The following is an 8,987-nucleotide window of genomic DNA, read 5'->3' as shown; positions in this document are numbered from 1 at the left end:
TAACAATAAGTTGTAAAACGTGAATGGGGAGTGACAGTCTTCAAGTTTGTGAGAAGATCGTGCCCTGGTGGAATAAAGGCACGAACAGCTTACAGCACCTAGAATTACCAGGCAGTATTTAGAGTAAAACGTGTGTAAAAGCTGCCTTTATGAATGAGAGAAAAATATATATATATATAAATTAGTAAAATGGAAGGGGAGTGATAGATTTAAATTAATCGTGAAGTGGAGCGCCCCCTGTATAAAGTAAAAGTGAGAAAAGCTTACAGCACCTGGTATTCCCAGGAGGTCTCCCATCCAAGTACTAACCAGACCCTACCCTGCTTGGCTTTCGAGATCGGATGAGATCGGGCGTGTTCACGGTGGTATGGCCATAAGCGAGAAACGTGACCAAAAACAGCCCTTTTGCATTACACGCGTCTATACATGCCAGTTAGTCCCATTGGATCCTACTCCTGTTTTTTTTTTTTTTTTTTATCTGACTCACACTGCAGCACCACCATCCAATCGGCAGCGCCGGACCCACACCAAACATTCACCAAACTACTCAGCCGGCAGCCTACCACAATTATTCCATTCTTTCCGCATCCGCACACTTCCTTATTTTTAACTCCTTTTCACTACCGCACAGGTTAATCGCCGCACGTCCCCCGCCGGCAAACATTACTCCTTTGCCTACTGCATGCAGGCTTCTCTTAACGACCCTCTGTTATCAACTCCGCTAACAGCCACAAAATCTCCGACGCACGAAGCCCACTGGTAGCTGCTGAATCACATGCTTCCCCAAAACGTCGCGCTGTCAGAACACTGGGAGCTACACACACCAACAAGTCCATACTGCAGGCTGCAGCCAGAACAATTTTCTACATTCAAACATCGACGGCCTCTTCTCTCTAAAAATTCAGCAGACCACTTCTATCACCAGCAAAGAAGTTTCCATCCCTAATTCCTCTGTGATTCCCACTAACCTAAACATTAAGCTGGCATTGAAGGGTGTGAATTACCCCGGCCAATCTGTTCTTTTAAATACAGCTTTTAGCAAGTTTTGAAAGGAGAAGAGCAGAACTTGCTATGCCAATAATATCGAGTCTTCTGTGGCGAAGTGGTTTTTGCATAGAAAACAAAGCGGTCAGTTGAAGAGGAATAATATCAGTACTTTGTTTAAAACTGTGTGTAAAAAGCTGTCTCTTTATCATTAACAATAAGTTGTAAAACGTGAATGGGGAGTGACAGTCTTCAAGTTTGTGAGAAGATCGCGCCCTGGTGGAATAAAGGCACGAACAGCTTACAGCACCTAGAATTACCAGGAAGTATTTAGAGTAAAACGGTTTCTAAAAGCTGCCTTTATGAATGAGAGAAAAAAAAAATATATATATAAAATAGTAAAATGGAAGGGGAGTGATAGATTTAAATTAATCGTGAAGTGGAGCGCCCCCTGTATAAAGTAAAAATGAGAAAAGCTTACAGCACCTGGTATTCCCAGGTGGTCTCCCATCCAAGTACTAACCAGACCCTACCCTGCTTAGCTTCCGAGATCAGACGAGATCGGGCGTGTTCAGGGTGGTATGGCCGTAAGCGAGAGATGCTACCAAAAACAGCCCTTTTGCATTACACGCGTCTATACATGCCAGTTAGTCCCATTGGATCCAACTCCTGGTTTTTTATTTTTTTTATCTGACTCACACTGCAGCCCCACCATCCAATCGGCAGCGCCGGACCCACACCAAACATTCACCAAACTACTCAGCCGGCAGCCTACCACAATTATTCCATTCTTTCCGCATCCGCACACTTCCTTCTCTTTAACTCCTTTTCACTACCGCACAGGTTAATCGCCGCACGTCCCCCGCCGGCAAACATTACTCCTTTGCCTACTGCATGCAGGCTTCTCTTAACGACCCTCTGTTATCAATTCCGCTAACAGCCACAAAATCTCCGCCGCACGAAGCCCACTGGTTGCTGTTGAAACTCCTTTTCACTACCGAACAGGTTAATCGCCGCACGTCCCCCGCCGGCAAACATTACTCATTTGCCTACCGCATGCAGGCTTCTCTTAAAGACCCTCTGTTATCAACTCCGCTAACAGCCACAAAATCTCCGCCGCACGAAGCCCACTGGTTGCTGTTGAATCACATGCTTCCCCAAAATGTCACGCTGTCAGAACACTGGGAGCTACACACGCCAACAAGTCCATACTGCAGGCTGCAGCCAGAACAATTTTCTACATTGAAACATCGACGGCCTCTTCTCTCTAAAAATTCTCCAGACCGCTTCTACCACCAGCAAAGAAGTTTCCATCCCTAATTCCTCTGTGATTCCCACTAACCTAAACATTAATCTGGCATTGAAGGGTGTGAATTACCCCGGCCAACCTGCTCTTTTAAATACAGCTTTTAGCAAGTTTTGAAAGGAGGAGAAGAGCAGACCTTGCTATGCTAACAATATCAAGTCTTCTGTGGCGAAGTGGTTTTTGCATAGAAAACAAAGCGGTGAGTTGAAGAGGAATTATATCAGTACTTTGTTTAAAACTGTGTGTAAAAAGCTGTCTCTTTATTATTAACAATAAGTTGTAAAACGTGAATGGGGAGTGACAGTCTTCAAGTTTGTGAGAAGATCGCGCCCTGGTGGAATAAAGGCACGAACAGCTTACAGCACCTAGAATTACCAGGAAGTATTTAGAGTAAAACGGTTTCTAAAAGTTGCCTTTATGAATGAGAGAAAAAAATATATATATATATAAAATAGTAAAATGGAAGGGGAGTGATAGATTTAAATTAATCGTGAAGTGGAGCGCCCCCTGTATAAAGTAAAAGTGAGAAAAGCTTACAGCACCTGGTATTCCCAGGTGGTCTCCCATCCAACTACTAACCAGACCCTACCCTGCTTAGCTTCTGAGATCGGATGAGATCGGGCGTGTTCAGGGTGGTATGGCCATAAGCGAGAGACACGACCAAAAACAGCCCTTTTGCATTACACGCGTCTATACATGCCAGTTAGTCCCATTGGATCCTACTCCTGGTTTTTTTTTTTTATCTGACTCACACTGCAGCCCCACCATCCAATCGGCAGCGCCGGACCCACACCAAACATTCACCAAACTACTCAGCCGGCAGCCTACCACAATTATTCCATTCTTTCCGCATCCGCACACTTCCTTCTTTTTAACTCCTTTTCACTACCGCACAGGTTAATCGCCGCACGTCCCCCGCCGGCAAACATTACTCCTTTGCCTACTGCATGCAGGCTTCTCTTAACGACCCTCTGTTATCAACTCCGCTAACAGCCACAAAATCTCCGCCGCACGAAGCCCACTGGTAGCTGCTGAATCACATGCTTCCCCAAAACGTCGCGCTGTCAGAACACTGGGAGCTACACACACCAACAAGTCCATACTGCAGGCTGCAGCCAGAACAATTTTCTACATTCAAACATCGACGGCCTCTTCTCTCTAAAAATTCACCAGACCGCTTCTACCACCAGCAAAGAAGTTTCCATCCCTAATTCCTCTGTGATTCCCACTAACCTAAACATTAAGCTGGCATTGAAGGGTGTGAATTACCCCGCACAATCTGTTCTTTTAAATACAGCTTTTAGCAAGTTTTGAAAGGAGAAGAGCAGAACTTGCTATGCCAATAATATCGAGTCTTCTGTGGCGAAGTGGTTTTTGCATAGAAAACAAAGCGGTCAGTTGAAGAGGAATAATATCAGTACTTTGTTTAAAACTGTGTGTAAAAAGCTGTCTCTTTATCATTAAAAATAAGTTGTAAAACGTGAATGGGGAGTGACAGTCTTCAAGTTTGTGAGAAGATCGCGCCCTGGTGGAATAAAGGCACGAACAGCTTACAGCACCTAGAATTACCAGGAAGTATTTAGAGTAAAACGGTTTCTAAAAGTTGCCTTTATGAATGAGAGAAAAAAATATATATATATATAAAATAGTAAAATGGAAGGGGAGTGATAGATTTAAATTAATCGTGAAGTGGAGCGCCCCCTGTATAAAGTAAAAGTGAGAAAAGCTTACAGCACCTGGTATTCCCAGGTGGTCTCCCATCCAACTACTAACCAGACCCTACCCTGCTTAGCTTCTGAGATCGGATGAGATCGGGCGTGTTCAGGGTGGTATGGCCATAAGCGAGAGACACGACCAAAAACAGCCCTTTTGCATTACACGCGTCTATACATGCCAGTTAGTCCCATTGGATCCTACTCCTGGTTTTTTTTTTTTATCTGACTCACACTGCAGCCCCACCATCCAATCGGCAGCGCCGGACCCACACCAAACATTCACCAAACTACTCAGCCGGCAGCCTACCACAATTATTCCATTCTTTCCGCATCCGCACACTTCCTTCTTTTTAACTCCTTTTCACTACCGCACAGGTTAATCGCCGCACGTCCCCCGCCGGCAAACATTACTCCTTTGCCTACTGCATGCAGGCTTCTCTTAACGACCCTCTGTTATCAACTCCGCTAACAGCCACAAAATCTCCGCCGCACGAAGCCCACTGGTAGCTGCTGAATCACATGCTTCCCCAAAACGTCGCGCTGTCAGAACACTGGGAGCTACACACACCAACAAGTCCATACTGCAGGCTGCAGCCAGAACAATTTTCTACATTCAAACATCGACGGCCTCTTCTCTCTAAAAATTCACCAGACCGCTTCTACCACCAGCAAAGAAGTTTCCATCCCTAATTCCTCTGTGATTCCCACTAACCTAAACATTAAGCTGGCATTGAAGGGTGTGAATTACCCCGCACAATCTGTTCTTTTAAATACAGCTTTTAGCAAGTTTTGAAAGGAGAAGAGCAGAACTTGCTATGCCAATAATATCGAGTCTTCTGTGGCGAAGTGGTTTTTGCATAGAAAACAAAGCGGTCAGTTGAAGAGGAATAATATCAGTACTTTGTTTAAAACTGTGTGTAAAAAGCTGTCTCTTTATCATTAAAAATAAGTTGTAAAACGTGAATGGGGAGTGACAGTCTTCAAGTTTGTGAGAAGATCGCGCCCTGGTGGAATAAAGGCACGAACAGCTTACAGCACCTAGAATTACCAGGAAGTATTTAGAGTAAAACGGTTTCTAAAAGCTGCCTTTATGAATGAGAGAAAAAAAAAATATATATATAAAATAGTAAAATGGAAGGGGAGTGATAGATTTAAATTAATCGTGAAGTGGAGCGCCCCCTGTATAAAGTAAAAGTGAGAAAAGCTTACAGCACCTGGTATTCCCAAATGGTCTCCCATCCAACTACTAACCAGACCCTACCCTGCTTAGCTTCCGGGATCGGATGAGATCGGGCGTGTTCAGGGTGGTATGGCCAAAAGCGAGAGACACGACCAAAAACAGCCCTTTTGCATTACACGCGTCTATACATGCCAGTTAGTCCCATTGAATCCAACTCCTGGTTTTTTATTTTTTTTATCTGACTCACACTGCAGCCCCACCATCCAATCGGCAGCGCCGGACCCACACCAAACATTCACCAAACTACTCAGCCGGCAGCCTACCACAATTATTCCATTCTTTCCGCATCCGCACACTTCCTTCTTTTTAACTCCTTTTCACTACCGCACAGGTTAATCGCCGCACGTCCCCCGCCGGCAAACATTACTCCTTTGCCTACTGCATGCAGGCTTCTCTTAACGACCCTCTGTTATCAACTCCGCTAACAGCCACAAAATCTCCGCCGCACGAAGCCCACTGGTAGCTGCTGAATCACATGCTTCCCCAAAACGTCGCGCTGTCAGAACACTGGGAGCTACACACACCAACAAGTCCATACTGCAGGCTGCAGCCAGAACAATTTTCTACATTCAAACATCGACGGCCTCTTCTCTCTAAAAATTCACCAGACCGCTTCTACCACCAGCAAAGAAGTTTCCATCCCTAATTCCTCTGTGATTCCCACTAACCTAAACATTAAGCTGGCATTGAAGGGTGTGAATTACCCCGGCCAATCTGTTCTTTTAAATACAGCTTTTAGCAAGTTTTGAAAGGAGAAGAGCAGAACTTGCTATGCCAATAATATCGAGTCTTCTGTGGCGAAGTGGTTTTTGCATAGAAAACAAAGCGGTCAGTTGAAGAGGAATAATATCAGTACTTTGTTTAAAACTGTGTGTAAAAAGCTGTCTCTTTATCATTAACAATAAGTTGTAAAACGTGAATGGGGAGTGACAGTCTTCAAGTTTGTGAGAAGATCGCGCCCTGGTGGAATAAAGGCACGAACAGCTTACAGCACCTAGAATTACCAGGAAGTATTTAGAGTAAAACGGTTTCTAAAAGCTGCCTTTATGAATGAGAGAAAAAAAAAATATATATATAAAATAGTAAAATGGAAGGGGAGTGATAGATTTAAATTAATCGTGAAGTGGAGCGCCCCCTGTATAAAGTAAAAGTGAGAAAAGCTTACAGCACCTGGTATTCTCAGGTGGCCTCCCATCCAAGTACTAACCAGACCCTACCCTGCTTAGCTTCCGAGACCAGACGAGATCGGGCGTGTTCAGGGTGGTATGGCCATAAGCGAGACACACGACCAAAAACAGCCCTTTTGCATTACACGCGTCTATACATGCCAGTTAGTCCCATTGGATCCTACTCCTGTTTTTTTTTTTTTTATCTGAGTCACACTGCAGCCCCACCATCCAATCGGCAGCGCCGGACCCACACCAAACATTCACCAAACTACTCAGCCGGCAGCCTACCACAATTATTCCATTCTTTCCGCATCCGCACACTTCCTTCTTTTTAACTCCTTTTCACTACCGCACAGGTTAATCGCCGCACGTCCCCCGCCGGCAAACATTACTCCTTTGCCTACTGCATGCAGGCTTCTCTTAACGACCCTCTGTTATCAACTCCGCTAACAGCCACAAAATCTCCGCCGCACGAAGCCCACTGGTAGCTGCTGAATCACATGCTTCCCCAAAACGTCGCGCTGTCAGAACACTGGGAGCTACACACACCAACAAGTCCATACTGCAGGCTGCAGCCAGAACAATTTTCTACATTCAAACATCGACGGCCTCTTCTCTCTAAAAATTCACCAGACCGCTTCTACCACCAGCAAAGAAGTTTCCATCCCTAATTCCTCTGTGATTCCCACTAACCTAAACATTAAGCTGGCATTGAAGGGTGTGAATTACCCCGGCCAATCTGTTCTTTTAAATACAGCTTTTAGCAAGTTTTGAAAGGAGAAGAGCAGAACTTGCTATGCCAATAATATCGAGTCTTCTGTGGCAAAGTGGTTTTTGCATAGAAAACAAAGCGGTCAGTTGAAGAGGAATAATATCAGTACTTTGTTTAAAACTGTGTGTAAAAAGCTGTCTCTTTATCATTAACAATAAGTTGTAAAACGTGAATGGGGAGTGACAGTCTTCAAGTTTGTGAGAAGATCGCGCCCTGGTGGAATAAAGGCACGAACAGCTTACAGCACCTAGAATTACCAGGAAGTATTTAGAGTAAAACGGTTTCTAAAAGCTGCCTTTATGAATGAGAGAAAAAAAAATATATATATATAAAATAGTAAAATGGAAGGGGAGTGATAGATTTAAATTAATCGTGAAGTGGAGCGCCCCCTGTATAAAGTAAAAGTGAGAAAAGCTTACAGCACCTGGTATTCCCAGGAAGTCTCCCATCCAAGTACTAACCAGACCCTACCCTGCTTAGCTTCCAAGATCAGGCGTGTTCAGGGTGGTATGGCCGTAAGCGAGAGATGCTACCAAAAACAGCCCTTTTGCATTACACGCCTCTATACATGCCAGTTGGTCCCATTGGATCCTACTAATGTTCTTTTTTTTTTTTTTATCTGACTCACACTGCAGCCCCACCATCCAATCGGCAGCGCCGGACCCACACCAAACATTCACCAAACTACTCAGCCGGCAGCCTACCACAATTATTCCATTCTTTCCGCATCCGCACACTTCCTTCTTTTTAACTCCTTTTCACTACCGCACAGGTTAATCGCCGCACGTCCCCCGCCGGCAAACATTACTCCTTTGCTTACTGCATGCAGGCTTCTCTTAACGACCCTCTGTTATCAACTCCGCTAACAGCCACAAAATCTCCGCCGCACGAAGCCCACTGGTAGCTGCTGAATCACATGCTTCCCCAAAACGTCGCGCTGTCAGAACACTGGGAGCTACACACACCAACAAGTCCATACTGCAGGCTGCAGCCAGAACAATTTTCTACATTCAAACATCGACGGCCTCTTCTCTCTAAAAATTCACCAGACCGCTTCTACCACCAGCAAAGAAGTTTCCATCCCTAATTCCTCTGTGATTCCCACTAACCTAAACATTAAGCTGGCATTGAAGGGTGTGAATTACCCCGGCCAATCTGTTCTTTTAAATACAGCTTTTAGCAAGTTTTGAAAGGAGAAGAGCAGACCTTGCTATGCCAATAATATCGAGTCTTCTGTGGCGAAGTGGTTTTTGCATAGAAAACAAAGCGGTCAGTTGAAGAGGAATAATATCAGTACTTTGTTTAAAACTGTTTGTAAAAAGCTGTCTCTTTATCATTAACAATAAGTTGTAAAACGTGAATGGGGAGTGACAGTCTTCAAGTTTGTGAAAAGATCGCGCCCTGGTGGAATAAAGGCACGAACAGCTTACAGCACCTAGAATTACCAGGAAGTATTTAGAGTAAAACGGTTTCTAAAAGCTGGCTTTATGAAAGAGAGAAAAAATATATATATATAAAATAGTAAAATGGAAGGGGAGTGCTAGATTTAAATTAATCGTGAAGTGGAGCGCCCCCTGTATAAAGTAAAAGTGAGAAAAGCTTACAGCACCTGGTATTCCCAGGAGGTCTCCCATCCAAGAACTAACCAGACCCTACCTTGCTTGGCTTCCGAGATCAGATGAGATCGGGCGTGTTCAGGGTGGTATGGCCATAAGCGTGAGAAGCTACCAAAAACAGCCCTTTTGCATTACACGCGTCTATACATGCCAGTTAGTCCCATTGGATTCTACTCCTGGTTTTT

The 8,987-nt window shown here is 44.5% G+C and overlaps 7 non-coding genes and 1 pseudogene across 7 annotated transcripts; all 8 read right to left on the bottom strand.

Annotated features, from left to right (window-relative positions):
- Positions 1-260: 260 nt before the first annotated feature.
- Positions 261-379, bottom strand: LOC125735883 (5S ribosomal RNA). Its single transcript, XR_007395167.1, has one exon. It is a non-coding gene; the product is annotated as a 5S ribosomal RNA (ribosomal RNA).
- Positions 380-1,458: 1,079 nt separating this feature from the next.
- LOC125736812 (5S ribosomal RNA) lies at positions 1,459-1,577 on the bottom strand. Its single transcript, XR_007396080.1, has one exon. It is a non-coding gene; the product is annotated as a 5S ribosomal RNA (ribosomal RNA).
- A 1,243-nt stretch (positions 1,578-2,820) lies between these two features.
- LOC125735138 (5S ribosomal RNA) lies at positions 2,821-2,939 on the bottom strand. Its single transcript, XR_007394436.1, has one exon. It is a non-coding gene; the product is annotated as a 5S ribosomal RNA (ribosomal RNA).
- Positions 2,940-4,014: 1,075 nt separating this feature from the next.
- On the bottom strand, positions 4,015-4,133 carry LOC125735137 (5S ribosomal RNA). Its single transcript, XR_007394435.1, has one exon. It is a non-coding gene; the product is annotated as a 5S ribosomal RNA (ribosomal RNA).
- Positions 4,134-5,207: 1,074 nt separating this feature from the next.
- Positions 5,208-5,326, bottom strand: LOC125737252 (5S ribosomal RNA). The gene has a single exon (XR_007396518.1). It is a non-coding gene; the product is annotated as a 5S ribosomal RNA (ribosomal RNA).
- Positions 5,327-6,403: 1,077 nt separating this feature from the next.
- LOC125735437 (5S ribosomal RNA) lies at positions 6,404-6,522 on the bottom strand. The gene has a single exon (XR_007394733.1). It is a non-coding gene; the product is annotated as a 5S ribosomal RNA (ribosomal RNA).
- A 1,076-nt stretch (positions 6,523-7,598) lies between these two features.
- Positions 7,599-7,707, bottom strand: LOC125731951 (5S ribosomal RNA; annotated as a pseudogene).
- A 1,076-nt stretch (positions 7,708-8,783) lies between these two features.
- On the bottom strand, positions 8,784-8,902 carry LOC125736448 (5S ribosomal RNA). Its single transcript, XR_007395726.1, has one exon. It is a non-coding gene; the product is annotated as a 5S ribosomal RNA (ribosomal RNA).
- Positions 8,903-8,987: the final 85 nt, after the last annotated feature.

Source organism: Brienomyrus brachyistius, chromosome 2, assembly GCF_023856365.1.
Source record: "Brienomyrus brachyistius isolate T26 chromosome 2, BBRACH_0.4, whole genome shotgun sequence".
Lineage (NCBI taxonomy): Eukaryota > Metazoa > Chordata > Actinopteri > Osteoglossiformes > Mormyridae > Brienomyrus > Brienomyrus brachyistius.
The sequence above is the reverse complement of the archived record's forward strand: the minus strand, read 5'-3'. Positions and strand labels throughout refer to the sequence as shown.